The 15,016-nt window shown below is 27.2% G+C and overlaps 1 protein-coding gene across 5 annotated transcripts in view; it reads right to left on the bottom strand.

The window, feature by feature from the left end:
• The window catches only part of LOC113547854, a 148,772-nt gene that overhangs the window by 37,854 nt on the left and 95,902 nt on the right, over positions 1-15,016 (bottom strand). The window lies entirely within an intron of this gene.

The following is a 15,016-nucleotide window of genomic DNA, read 5'->3' as shown; positions in this document are numbered from 1 at the left end:
TATAATGCTGAACATTGAACAACTGAGATAGGTAAAAAAAATATGTAAAAGTGAGTGAAAAAAAAACGGTTTTTCTTGTTTTAGACAAAATAAACTCTTGACAAAGCAAAATAATAACAATATCGCGAATTACTTATTTGGATAAATTTTTAGCAGAAAGTAGCTCAACATAATAAATTTATTTAAATGAAAAAAAAAACAACTAATATTCATAACAATCATAACAATATTATATTATTTTGCATGTCGTTGGTCTTTCTCGAGACGTTCTTTGCGCTCAGAACCTAATGTATTATGATACAAACTCATCATTAACGTATGTAATATTTAATAGAATGACGCAACACTGTGTATTAAAGTCATTCAAATATATGTTGCAGAGTGATTTTCCTATAAAAATAAGCAAAATAAAGAAAAATGTATAGTTAATGCTTAAACGTTGTAAAATATAATAATCGAAAATTAATTGCTATGTAATTTTTCTATATTTATCAAAAAATATTATTGAATATTTAAATGTATAACAATAATATAATATTTTATTCAATTTTTGGGCTTAAAAAATATTTGTTACAGAGTAGATCATGAATATATAACTTTATTTTTTACTAAAATTTAACTTTTATCATTTTATATTCTAAGTGGTTTTTAATGTAAATTTGTTATTGACATTTTATATTTTGTAAATCGAAGCAAAATTACTTTCTTAAACTGTTGATGCAGAATGATTGATATTTTACATTATTTAATATTATATAATATTTTATTATTTTAACAAATTGTTTAATTATTCATTTTTAGTTTTTAAAGTTTAAATGTTTTGAGTAGCAAATTAAAAAAGAAAAATGTTTTAATGTTTCCATTTATTAATGTCTATCAATTTTGTTTATTTATAGTGCCAACATAATACAAGTATTAAGTAGGTATAAGTGAATTTATTACCGTAAGATGATTTTTGATCAATAATACACCATAATATAAAATTATTATATTATCGTCGGCCTTAAAAGAAACGCACTCCAATAATGTATTATTTATAGGAATTAATACATAAATGTAACAGCTTACACGTCACGTGTTCAAGTGACGTTTCAATTGGGATCTTAATTTCGGACCATATATCGGTATAATATCACGCACATAAAAACGAATAAAACACACTCACGCTACCTACTGAGCGACAGCGGATAGTGTACCGAAGATAGATAATGCTCGGCCATGCGATGACATCAAACACTCTCGTACATATAATATTAATATTTTGTGAAATTTATATCATTGAGTCGTGTGTTGTACTTGAGTCCCTCGTCTGGTGGTCACATCACATAAACGTATACCTAGATATGGGAAGACTTTAGACTATACGACACACGAATATATGTACGTCATATTGTTCCGACGACGACTTTAATAATCTTGTATTCACGAGTGTCAGACAATCTGAGAAGGGGTTTGTGGCGTCCCACCTATCCTTATTTTATGTCATATATTATATATACATATACGTTAAACACTTACCGCGGTGTCGTCTGTACCACGCATATTATCATGATGAAGCCGAACGTGGGTTCGAAAGAATCGCGTTTACAAGGTACGATAGGTATTTATGTTACAACTATAATGTCATATGTGGCGAGTGTACATCACGATAATACTTATATATATATATATATATATATACCGCAACTTCTATACGCATTTATAATATAATAATAGTTGTATAATTTATACTCGTGGAATATGCGATGGTGTAACTGGAAACCGTTGTTAACGAATAATAATAATAATAATAATAATAGTATAATCCCTTGGGGGGATAAGTGCGTCGGGACTTTGGTCGGTGGCGGAAGATCCTGGGAATCGGATAGCGCCGTGTTACGTCTATACAAGGAAATTCAATTAACCGCGGCAAGACGTTTTAACGAACGAAAATGCTCGTCTAATTCGTCTTCGTCGATGATATTCGCAAGCGTATACCATATATGGGCACGTGCGCGCATATATCGTTTAATTAGGTTTATTGCTATACCTGTGTGTGTGTGTGTGTGTGTGTGTGTGGATATAAGTATATATATTTATACGTTGTACGGGAAATTATTTCAAAGTTTGTTGCGCCCAGGTAATCTCATTAGACTCGTTGGGGGGATGTATATACCCACCTATATAACATAGGTAATAATAATATACTGCTGCGTAACATTAACCGTATAATGGTCCAGACGGATATTCTTGATAGGTACTAGCTTTTTGGCCGGTATTTTTTGCTCTGCATACCGAGTGTTGTGCGTATGTTTAAGCGTGTCCTTCATCACGTTGTCAACAAATCGTCCTTACAAATCGAACGGCCGTGCGATCACGTGTCTTGATAAAAGGCTATTGTTTTTGGCTTTTATGGATGGCACCTTTCCCCCCTCTTTTTCTTTTTTTTTTGTGAGAAAAGTCTGTGCATGTGTGAGTATGTATAGTAAACGGTCGTTTGCTATAGCAATGAGTGATGATGGAGAGGGTTGGGTTGGGTTGATTTAGGAGAGGGCCGAGAGAGCGGTGTAAAAGAGCAAAAAAGTATAGACTAGCGGTGCCACGGATGACGGCCCTTGAGAGAGAGAGATGGATGAGCTCTAATGATGAACTAGCGGTGGTGTAAAGCAGAAATTATTAGACGATGAGTCATCGTTATATATAAAAAAAAATCCCCGTATCACGAACTTGTGATACATTTAAAAATCCGTCATATTTACGCACACGAAATATATTGCAGAGTGCGCCATTTTTTTTCTCTCGCGTGATAATCGACGACCACTGACGCGCTATCTACGGATACCGTTATTTTATCACCGATTTCCGTAATCACAGTTGAGGGATGAAAATATTATATTAGAATTTCCTGATTTCCTGCTTCTAACGTGAGAAATAGAGTAGACACGCACTTAGAATTTTTGTTTCTTGATATTAATTTTATTTTGCCTCCACCCATATTGGTAAATGTAAATATTACACAACAAAAATATATAATTTACCATTTAATAAAATAGTAAAACCAATTCAACAAAGAAAAATAAACATATTTTATTATCAAGAAACATTATTTTAGTACAGCATTCATGAAATCGAAGTACGTTGCTTTTTAATTTGTCGTTACACTATGATCGGTGCATAATAATAACAATAAAATAAATTATGTATTCTAACAAGATTATAATGTTTGGTACAAAAAATTATAAATGTAAATATGACAATGTAAAAAGTGTTGTCCAGCGCAATTGCCTACAGGGTGAACCCATCACCTCATCATCTCTTGCTTACTCTTCGTAAATACGTCTATGGCCTTCGTAATACGTATACAGATTAAAAGTGATTTCTTAAGCATGCTCGACCAATTGTTACGCTTTCATATTGCGTAGATTCAAGATCTAATGTTTAACATTTTTAAGTACTTGCTATATTATGCAGTCAATTAAAAAAATAAAAACTTTTTTTATGGCACTTAAGGTTTAGCGATCACGCAACCATCTTTTCAAAGTTCTTAATTTTACAAACCTTCATAAGTTTACACTTAATTAATAAAGTTTATTATATGCAACTACCATAAATTCTATATAACTATCGTAGATATATCCTAGTTGTAATAGTCTAAACTGCGTTATAGTGCGAAAAACCTATGAATAATATAGAATAATACAATATAATATGATGTACCGGTGTATGACTTACTTAAACACCTAACAAGCCGTTATTCTAGATAAAAAGGTATTACGTCGGATCGAAATATAAAACCAACTATAAATTCGTTTCGCCAGAATTTAATCGCACTCTCGACATTATACGCACTCACCAACAGCGACGCAAAAACGATCGACTAAGCGGATATAATAGAAAAAACAATTGACAATTGGCGAACACCGTTTTCTTTTAAGATCACTAGTTACCCAATACCAAGTAACTTAAACCATACGGACAGTGATCACCTTGATTGTGGTATAATACTATTTATCGCATTAACCGTTGACTATATTGCATAATATGGTAAAATAATTATGAGTTGGTAATTGCCATATTTTCCATCGCCAGTGAGTCAGTCATGGAAAAAACGCAATCGTCGCTGTCCTTTTCTTCCACATCCACTGTGCTGTTTAATTCTCGATTAAACCATTTTTGTGTTATCATCCACAAGTACGCATTTAATTATGGTATGCACATCGATGAAATTCCGAGGAAACGACTCTTGTTTGTATATTTAGAGTCATTTATGGTTAGAAAAACTACGTCATCCATTTTTCAGGAATTTAAAACCGAAATCAGCGCGTCAAGGTAAACGTATTCACAATAATATCATCTATACAATAGAATTATTTAAATGTTTCTTTTGTGGTTAGTTTATTAATCATACATTCATACTCTTCTACGACTGTTAATTACGCATTATAAATTATTTATAGTTTAATGTGTATTTCAATTTATAAACATAGTATATCTAGATAAGTTAGTAAAATACAAGGTAAATCGTATTTGTTATTATAATTATTATAGAAAAATATAAAATATAATATGTGTACCTACTTAATAAATTACGTTTTTTTTTAGAATATCACCGTTTCGTTAATAGTGTTTACATATTTTAATAAATATGTATGCTTTATAGATTAGTAACTTTGTAAAGTTCTATGGGAAATAATGGCGATATACACCATATGACGATTTTTAATGACTTCATAAAATAGTATTTAATAAATGTGTAGTTTAAGTATAAAATAGAGTGAGCGTGCTTAAATAATCATTCTATGTGTATTTATAAAAAGTATTATTATTTTAACCTTGTTAGAGTATATATGAAAAAATACATACCTATAGTACCCTGAAAATTACACATAAAGTTACCCAGAAAACCACATGATAATTAGTAATTACCAGTGCTAAAAAAGCGTATTCAGAATTTTTCTACCCCGGTGGCCTGGTTATGATTTTTATAAAACAAAACAATTCACTGAAATATTTGTAATAGACTAACTTAATTATTTTTTTCTTCACAGGTTATATTTATCATCTAAATTATTTGACTAAAGAGTATAATATATATATATAGTAAATTATATGTATATAATATTATAAGCTTACATAAGTAGATAATAATATGTTATGTAGATATTATCGTTACATAGATGACTAAAATAAAAGTGTTGGTAAATTTTATATAATATAATCACTTGATTTTACAGACTATACCTAACCCATGCAGAGCGATAAACAGTGCGCACTTCCATCAGAGTTCTTAATCGAATGCTTGGGATAAAAACGAACTTTGGTTTTGTTCAGCTAATAAATTGGATATTTTCAGTCCGTAATTTTTTTATGATTACTTATACCTTTCACCCACCATTCACAAATTTCCTGACGTAGGACGGCAGATTGGTATAATTTAATAACATACCGTCCTATGCAATTTAGTGGCCGACAGTCGTTTTGCAACGTTACCGACAACGCCGTCGTCGTTGCCGCTGAGTTTACGTTTTAGTGGTTTGTCGGCGCAAACGACCGACCGCCCGTCAGCGAGTGTGTGGGTGTTTGCGCGGCCGCGCTATAGACAGAGAGAGAGGTGATCGATACGCGCGCGCGCGCCGCTCGTCGTCGTCATCGTCTCTGCCGTTGCTGTAGTCGCCTCGCGCCGCGAGTACACATAGACACCCATCGCCGCTGCTGCTGCCACCGCATCATACGTTTCTCGAACACCGCTAGTCGCTACCCTTAAGTCCGCGTTTAATTCTTATACATTTTAATACATTCGTAAGCATGTATAATATATATTCATCCCCTTCCAGCTCGAAAACCTTTTATTTGGGAGGGGGCGGAAATTAAATATTAATTCGGTTAGAACGCTCGAGCGGCCACGCTAAAACGATTAATACGTTTCATTTAAGCCGATTAACAGCGGCGGTGGGGCGCCGGATTTTTCTCGCCCCATCGCCATCGCTGCCACTGTCGTTGCTGCCACCGTCTCTGCGTGGGGTCCACCGATAGCGCACGTCGATGGAGGCTATGCTGACGTGAGCGGAAGGATGTACTGATTTTCGGCGAGCTATAGAGCGCGGACCCATCGCGATTTTCCTAGCCACGACTTCCGGTCGTAATCACGTAGTTCAGTCACCCCTCACGACAAGCCCCTGCCGACCCCCGATGATGACGACTTACGCACTGTACGTACAACTTTAACCCCGTACTAGGTGTAAAATGTAATATATATATATATATATATATATATTACTTCGAGTATACTGTAGTATGACTGAGTATTACTGGACTTACATTATATACGTATATATAATGATAATTTTTGTTATCATCGTTATCGTCATCGGTCATTGTCCCGAGCGTTATCTGACGTGTTAAGCACCGATCTGTCGGAATTTTTAAAGCATTTTTTTGGACGTGAGAGACCCTAACGGTTTTACCTATTTTCCCTCACTCATCCACCTTCGATAACCACTGCACTACATCCACATCTTACCATAATATTAATGATTATCATCATTATCCTGTTCCGTAATTTATACTATGGTTCATAGTCAATTTTTCACTTAGCCTAAAAAAACCACTCTGTACAATGCGTGAAATACGAAAAATGGCAGTACATACTACATAGTTAAATAGAATGAGATAAGATTGAAAACGCCCACAAAACAAAATTCATCTGGCAAATAACTATTTTACAATAGAGACACCCATGGGTAAGGGCATATTATTATATTACTAGCATGAAAACTCTATACACAAAAAAATGTATAGGTATTGATTAAAACTGTTATAATTCAAATTTTAGTTTAATAACGTATTAATTCTAAAGTTAATCGAAATTATGCTATTATAAATTATAAGTAAATAAATAATTAACGTTTTCAAAGAACGCATTAAGAAATATTAGATAAAATGCTAATATGATATTAAAATAATAAATTATTAAAAAATGTTCAATTATAAATCTATTTTATATTTCATTTTTTTAAGACAATTTTATAATTGTTAAATTTACTAAACTTCACAACGGAGAACAATTTATTAAACACATTAATTAGAAAATTGTTGTTCAACACTTTCTCATTTCTAAAAGTGAAACGTCAAAGACGGACATGTTTACGTGTCCCCGAGTTCGTAGCTGAATTAATTAGAACAACTTTGAGATTCATTTCATAATTGTAACTAGAGAATATTATAGAAAATAATTATGCTTAAACATAAATTTACGGTGTGCATTTTTATATGGATTTATATATATATGTATTATTTCTTTAAAAAATGGAATTTTTAAGTGTAACTATTAAACCGTATTTAAAATATGGAACTGTTTTTTGTTATTAAAATATATATGTATTACTTGTGTATATAATACATATTTACTTTAACAGTAACGTTATTAAATATTACACTTTATTTTAGTTAATAATGAATGTTTATTTTTGTTAAAATGAGAATTTGACCTATATGTTCTTGTAAAGACTTCATAATATAGCTCTTGTTATACCTTCATTTTTTTTTTATATTTTTCGTAACTGTTTGTGTTTATTTTGACCTAAAAATACCATTTCTAAATAACAGTAGAAAGGAAGATCTATTCAAGACTAAATTCGTTATATAAAAAAAAATTTCTTGAACTATTGCACCGTGTGCTTTTAGAGAATTAGCTTTACTATATAACTGCACTTTAGTCGAATTAATTCATCTGAATATTCCGTCTGGTATAATGAGTGTTCGAAAATATCTAGTATAGGTACCTACCTGCTTTCATTTTATGGAAAATTAAATTCCATTAAGGGGAAGATTTTAATGGGTCGTATAAAAATCGAATAATAAATGAACGAGTGAAATGAAGTCTTTTATTTGCTTATTTTCTTATTGAAACGGTGTCTATATGCGGGTGATATAAATGCGTTCAAATTTGTAGAATGAATTTCAAGTAGATAAAAAGAGTACCGTGTAGGGCCATTAAACTCCGTACTATACGCTGTCTATTAGCAGAATACAAAATAACAAGAATATGAATCAGTTTATACGATGCAAAGGAATATAACTTATACGAATATTATTATTATTTGCATAAAATACGACTTTTGGCATCGTCTCGGGAGGGCATCGGATATAAACACAAAATGGTAGAGTATATTATTATGCGAGTATATACCATAATTAAGTATTGCGTTATGTATAGGGAAGTAATATAAACTTGTATAGGTAGTACAAGGTCGTATAAAAAACTGCAAACCCTTAAAAAGGTAATGCCACGAAAGTCCCTGTCATTTAAATAAATTAAGAGTTACACTCCAATGAAATTAATTGGCATGAAAATTTGCAAAGACAACAAGAGTACAACTTTATTGTGAACTATATTAAGAACATCAAACTTACTATTTTTACGCCTTTCCCGTCTTCTTGAAACTAAATTTATAGCTGAAATTATCTAATAATATTAACAGTTTTTATTATACATTATTGTTATCTAATCAAACAATAAAAATGTACACACTTTACATACAATGAATCTTAACTTTTTAATTTAAACGCCAGTAATTATTGTATTTCCCCAAATAAAAATAAAAATAGTTTATAATTTTTATATTATTGTTTTTATAATTGTAAATGGAATACAGATAAATAATCATTTTGTTGTTAATAAGGGAAGTTAGCATGATAAAACAGTAAAGTATAAAATATTTACTAAAAATAATTTATTGTCAAAAAAACAAAAGTTTTTATTAAATATTTTGATTTGAAGTCAATTATTGGTATATTGATTAATGATTAAATAATAAAAATGATCTTAATTATTATAATGTATGATTATCATTTACCTTATATGTTTTTGGTATACTGTCAACACGGGTTTTTTGACAAAATTATTTATGAGTCAAACCTGATTTTTAAACTAAATAATACCAAAAAACACTAATACAAAAAATAATTAACGTATAAAGTAACAAAAATATAAATCTAAATTGATTTTCAAAAAACAAAATAAATTAAGTTAGAATTTCCACTTTTTTTTCTACTAATTTACGACAAATATTGAAATTTGTAACCAACCTGACTGCTATTGAGAAAATGACTGAAAATAATATTTTTATTATATTCAAGAAACCTTTTAGTTATCTAATGAACTCAGCTAGATATAATTAGAAACATTAAAATTAAAATTATGAATTTTGTAATATGCAATAAAATGTATTGCATTATGTGAACATTTTTTTGAAAATGTTTAAGGTTCAAAAAAAATAACTATATATAGTTACTAGTTAGTAGTAGTATAATCAACATATAATGCCTCTTAGCCAACGGTTATAATAGTATAAGAATAAAAAAAAGCATTATAAAGCATTACTTTGCCGTTTGAAATGAGATGGGTCAGCTTAATACACAAATGTATAAACAAATGTAGTGGATTATTTGACTAACTAAGATTATTACATTTTCTCAGATTACATTATATTAAATTTAATATTGAAATAATCCGCACTTTTATTGTAAGTAACTACGTATATTCATACAAAGAATTAATTTTTAAGTATCTGAACAACAGTGATATAATAAATAAATGAAAAAAATAACATATTAATATTTGTATAACAATTAATTTAATTTTTAGTTTTTATTTTAAAGTTATTCCGAGTTAAATGATAAAAAGGGTGTTTTGATTTTTTTTTTTTTGTTAGAAAAACAGTATACTACTGAAGTATACTTCACAATTTTTTAAGGCACTTTTTTAGATTTTTAAATAAATAATTATAATATAATTGTACAAATAAATAAACAATATAAGTAAATTCAATGTTTTTTTTTTGAAATACGCCAGAATCAAAAAAAAAAAAAAAAAATGATACAAAATAATTACATAAATTAAAAAAAAAATGTTGACCATTTTTTGGATAAAAGAATATATCTGTTTATTTATTCTGATTTCGTGATAATTTTATTACTTGCAACAAACCTAATATAATAGAACACCAGATAACATTTTTAATATTTCATTTTAATTTAATTAAAGTTTTAAATGTATAAGTTGTGTATACTGTTGTTATGTTTAAAAGTTAAAATATATATTTTAATTTTAATTTTGGGATGTCCAGATGAATGAATTTTAATATAATGAAATATTTGTTACAATCTCAGTTGTGTTGTAACTGCGATATCAACTTTTTAGTGAATAGGGTGGGAAAGGTAGTAAAATCGTCTCTTATCTCATTGTTCATTTTCATGTTAACGTTCTCTTTTTCCAAACATTAAACAACATTATATTACAGACTGCTTATTGTAAATTCAATTCCTATAGCAAAATATCAATAATATATTTAAATATTCGCAGCAGATAAAAATAATAACTTTTAACCAAAAATAAACATTATTAATTAATAATAATTTTCTAACTTGTCTATAGAATAATAAAATACTTTATTATTACTAATAAATATCATTAAAATAGAATATTTTAATATATTTAATATTATTAGATTATATTCAGGGGCAAGATAACGTGATGTACTCGTATTGTTGTCTCTACCTTAAACACAATAAATTAATATTAAACTTACATTGACCCATAGAGTTTTTATATAATTTCTATATGTACCTATTATTGTACATTTTTCTTTTATTAAAATGTATGTCAGGTACATTATTTATGTTTTTTAATAGTTATACAGCAAAAACAAATTCTATGAAATAAGTATGAAAGCATAATAGTTTTCTTAAAAGGTTGAAAAACCAACAAGAAGATTATGTTTCCGTGTAGATAGTTGGCAATAGATTTAATTACTCTAACATTGAAAATAACAAAAATGTTTATAGATTATTCTAAACGTTAGTCGTTAATCGATTATAACAGTATTCGTAAACATATAAGACGTGTGGAGATACTAAATATGGATGTCATATCCTGTGAATAAAAACATACCTAATACATTTAGGTTTTTATATACAAATTTAAAAAATATGGTAAATAAAACCTTGAATTTTTTTTTAAACTTACGAGCATGCAATCTAATAAATTATTTTTCTTGAATAAAAATTCTTTTAATAATTATACGAATTGCAATTATTAATTATGTATTGATGGATAATATTATTGAAATTAATTAATAAAATTAAAAGATGTTGTAATGAATTAAAAATTCTATTAGGTGCGTTGAAATATAATTTTAATCGTCAAGCTATGATGAAAAAAAATCGACAAATGATAAATTCATGATTTCAATAATTACTATTAATGTTTTTGAAAATGTTTATATCTATCTATTTACTATGACATTATGTTTGGAACTGGAATATATTATTGTTTAAAACCTTAAATAACGATGCAAATGTTATTATTTGGTCAATAAACACAAAGAGCTTTAAGTCAGTAAAAATGCTCATTCACCCGGGTCCCCTAAGTATCGTTATAAACTATTGTTACTATAAATGCACCATACAGAATACCAAAAGCTGCAGATGTTACTACCAGGTGTTGACCAAGTTAGCGGATGACCCTAAGTTCTTGAGTCCCTGATTTAAAATTAATTGACAATCTATATGGATTTTTGTGTGGTCAATGAAATTACAAACTTTATAATATTCAATTGTATACTTAGTAGATATTAAGTAAACAAATAATGTTCTATCAAAATGAGTCGACTATGGGTTTAAAATGTTAGATACCAATGTCAAATGGCCATCAGACGCAAATACTTTAAATGAATATTCTTAGAAAACCGCAAGTTTGTAACCAGATTTTTTAATATTACATAGTGTTGTTTTATCACGTATTCGTGGTATAGCTGGTAATTCTATTTCAGTCTTTTAATTTATCTAAGAAAATAGACATTTGTTTATTTCCTTAAAAATTATTTTACCCAATCCGCTTATTGTATAATATGTAGCGAAAAAAGGTATTTTAAGTGGGTGATTTCTGCGAAGAGTAAAATTTAATAACTTAGCAACTAAGCATTATATAACATAATGAAATGTAAAAGAAATGCTAAGGTATAAATTCAATTTTATAATCTTATAAAATTCATCTCTTAATATAATTTATATCTCCCCGTACTAACAAATTCTTAACTCTTTTATTATATTTATTACATTTACGATATAATATAACTTGGGTGATTTTTCTAAGAATGTTCTATTTAATTTGGCCATGACTTGAAGGAAAATATCCACTTAATTTCCGTCATCTAATGACTAGATTCAAAGAATAAGGTTTACGAACGTTAATGTTATTCGATAATTTTCCAACGAATTTTAACATTATTTATATTTAGAGTTGCAATGCTTGTTTTTGATTGTATACAAACTACAAATTACAAAAGTAAACGTATTATTATGTTATATACATACATATTATATTGTATACTTATAAGCTAAACGATGCGTTACATAAAGTTACAATATTGATTTATATCCAATACATATTATATTATAAATAAAAACCCTCGTATATTGTATATTTTTATTAAAATAAAGGAAGTATAATATAAAAATATAAATGCATATTGATATATATTTAAAACTATGAATGTCCACAAGAAAATTATAATACTCGTAATTTGTGATTGTATATGAATTTATATATATTAAGTTTTATTTATTTATTTATAATCCAATTAAACTTGTAGGTGATGTTATTATTATATTGTATGAAAATAGATAATTTTTTCAAAATGTTTATAATAATATTATTTTAATCTTAAATTTTACATTTTTATAAAAAATTAATTTCTTGAAAAGTGTATCTTAAATGGAAAGTTATAATCTAAAAGAACATTTCCTATTTAAGGTCATTTAAAGCTACATTGATTAACCTCAATAATATAAATATATTAATTTAATACATTGTATTTAACTTGATTAAAAAAAGAAAGTACTGCAAAAAATAATTACATTAAATAAATATAAATCCATCTCTGTTTATAGATATAAAATTAGCGTTCAAACATAAAATAAAAATTCACATACTTACAAATTACGAAGTATAGGTACTTCACTCATTCCTTTGATTTTTTAGAACAACTTAATTTATAAAAATATAAAAATATTTATAAGTTATATTGTAATATTATAATACGTTTTATTTATATTGTTTTCAGAAATAATAATATTTAAACACATATTTGCATTTCAATAATTAATTTATAAAATAATATAAACCTAAAAACTCTATACAATTAATTACTTATTTAATAACAGTTTCAATTATCGGAATTAAACATTATATACATAAAGTTTATTTTCATTTCAAGACATCAATATGTCAAGTTTTTATTTTGTATCAAAAAATAATATAATTTCAGATTAAGATAACAATCAAGACTGTTACTCTTACAAAATTCAATAAAATTATTATATATTTTCAGTTTGGTAATAATTCAAATCCAGTGAAAGAAATAAAAAAAAAACATTGGTATCGGTGGAAAAATAACAAGTATAAACCATATATTCTACTTTTTGTTTCTGTGGCAGATACATCACACATACATGTAAATACGCCCTTGAGCCTATTGTTAATTGTTTTTTTTTCAGTTAAGTAAATTATTATTCTATGCTGATTATGAAATAATTTAAATTAAGAAAATATTAAAATAAATGTAATTAAAGATTAAATATTAAGGTAAAACTATGTATATAACATTAAAAAATATTGGTAAAACTTGAATTTTACAACAAAACATCGGATGATAGGTTTGAACAAATATAGTAAAACATATTTTAAATAGTACCTGGTATATCTGCATATATTATGTTCTTGATATCATAATATTTAGAAGAAAATGCATTAAAAATAGAAATGATTATTTTGTTAACTAGAGATTTAAATAGTAAGTACTATACTGAGGTAAAATACAGTAAATATAATTGAACTTAAATTAAACATATTAAATATATAACACCAACTTCCAACTCAATGGAAATATTTTTTAAAACTCTCCGAACAATAATACGGAAATATTTTATTTTACCCAATCACTAAATTGAAACAATTACTGGCATTTTAATTTAATTTTATTAAAATTAATAATTTAAAAAAATCATTAATCAAAAAAGAATGTTAAATTTAATAATAAACATTTTACAAATTACAATCAGTACGTATGCCAACTATTTAACTACGATTTATTTAAAAACTGAAAGATTCAGAATATTATTAATAAATAAATTAATATATATATATATATAGTAATATTAATTTATGTATATTTTATCATTATCAGCTTTTATTTTTATATTATTATTATTAAATATTATAGTTTTTATAACAGTGTTAGCAAAAATAATCTAATGATTTTATAGAATACAATTTATATATTTTTTAATTTTCCTTTTGTGACTTGAACACATCTGGTATAAAATAAGTTTTTCTTTTATAATACATTATTTTTATAGTTATAATCGTTATCGTCAAGTACCTATACACTAAAGTACAACTGTACATTATTTAGTTCGGTAAGCAGTTCATATATATTCGCACAAAAGTGTTTCATCGAAAATGTATTTATTAACACTGTCGTTAATATGGCCATTAAAACAGTGACATTTTTACACTTTAAATGTGTTCTCATGATGTTAATTTAATACATTTTTGTGCATATTTTTAAATAGACATTTTATTAGCGTTTTGAAATTTACAGTCTCTCTAATAAACGAAAATAATATGTTTATATCCAAGATTTCTCTCCTTATTTTCTATTATAGCTTTCAGTAAAAATCTACAGAATTAAAATAACTAATATTATTTATATTTATACAGTCAATTATTAATTAAAGGATAAAATATTTTACAAGTAAGATAAAAAATTATATATTTTGTTGAAAATTATGTATTTCATTATAATATGTATACCAATCAATTTAAAATTAAAATTATTATTGCTTTTAGTACTATACATAAATTTAAGTGACTCATTACAACCAACTAAGAATAATTAAGACTGTGTAAAAACCCCTATCAGTATGTACTTATCTTATGATGTACTAAAAATAAATCTAAGTCATCCATGTTAAT

This window comes from Rhopalosiphum maidis, chromosome 4 (assembly GCF_003676215.2).
Source record: "Rhopalosiphum maidis isolate BTI-1 chromosome 4, ASM367621v3, whole genome shotgun sequence".
Taxonomy (NCBI): Eukaryota; Metazoa; Arthropoda; class Insecta; order Hemiptera; family Aphididae; genus Rhopalosiphum; species Rhopalosiphum maidis.
Note: the sequence above shows the minus strand (reverse complement) of the source record. Positions and strands in the feature narration are given on the sequence as shown.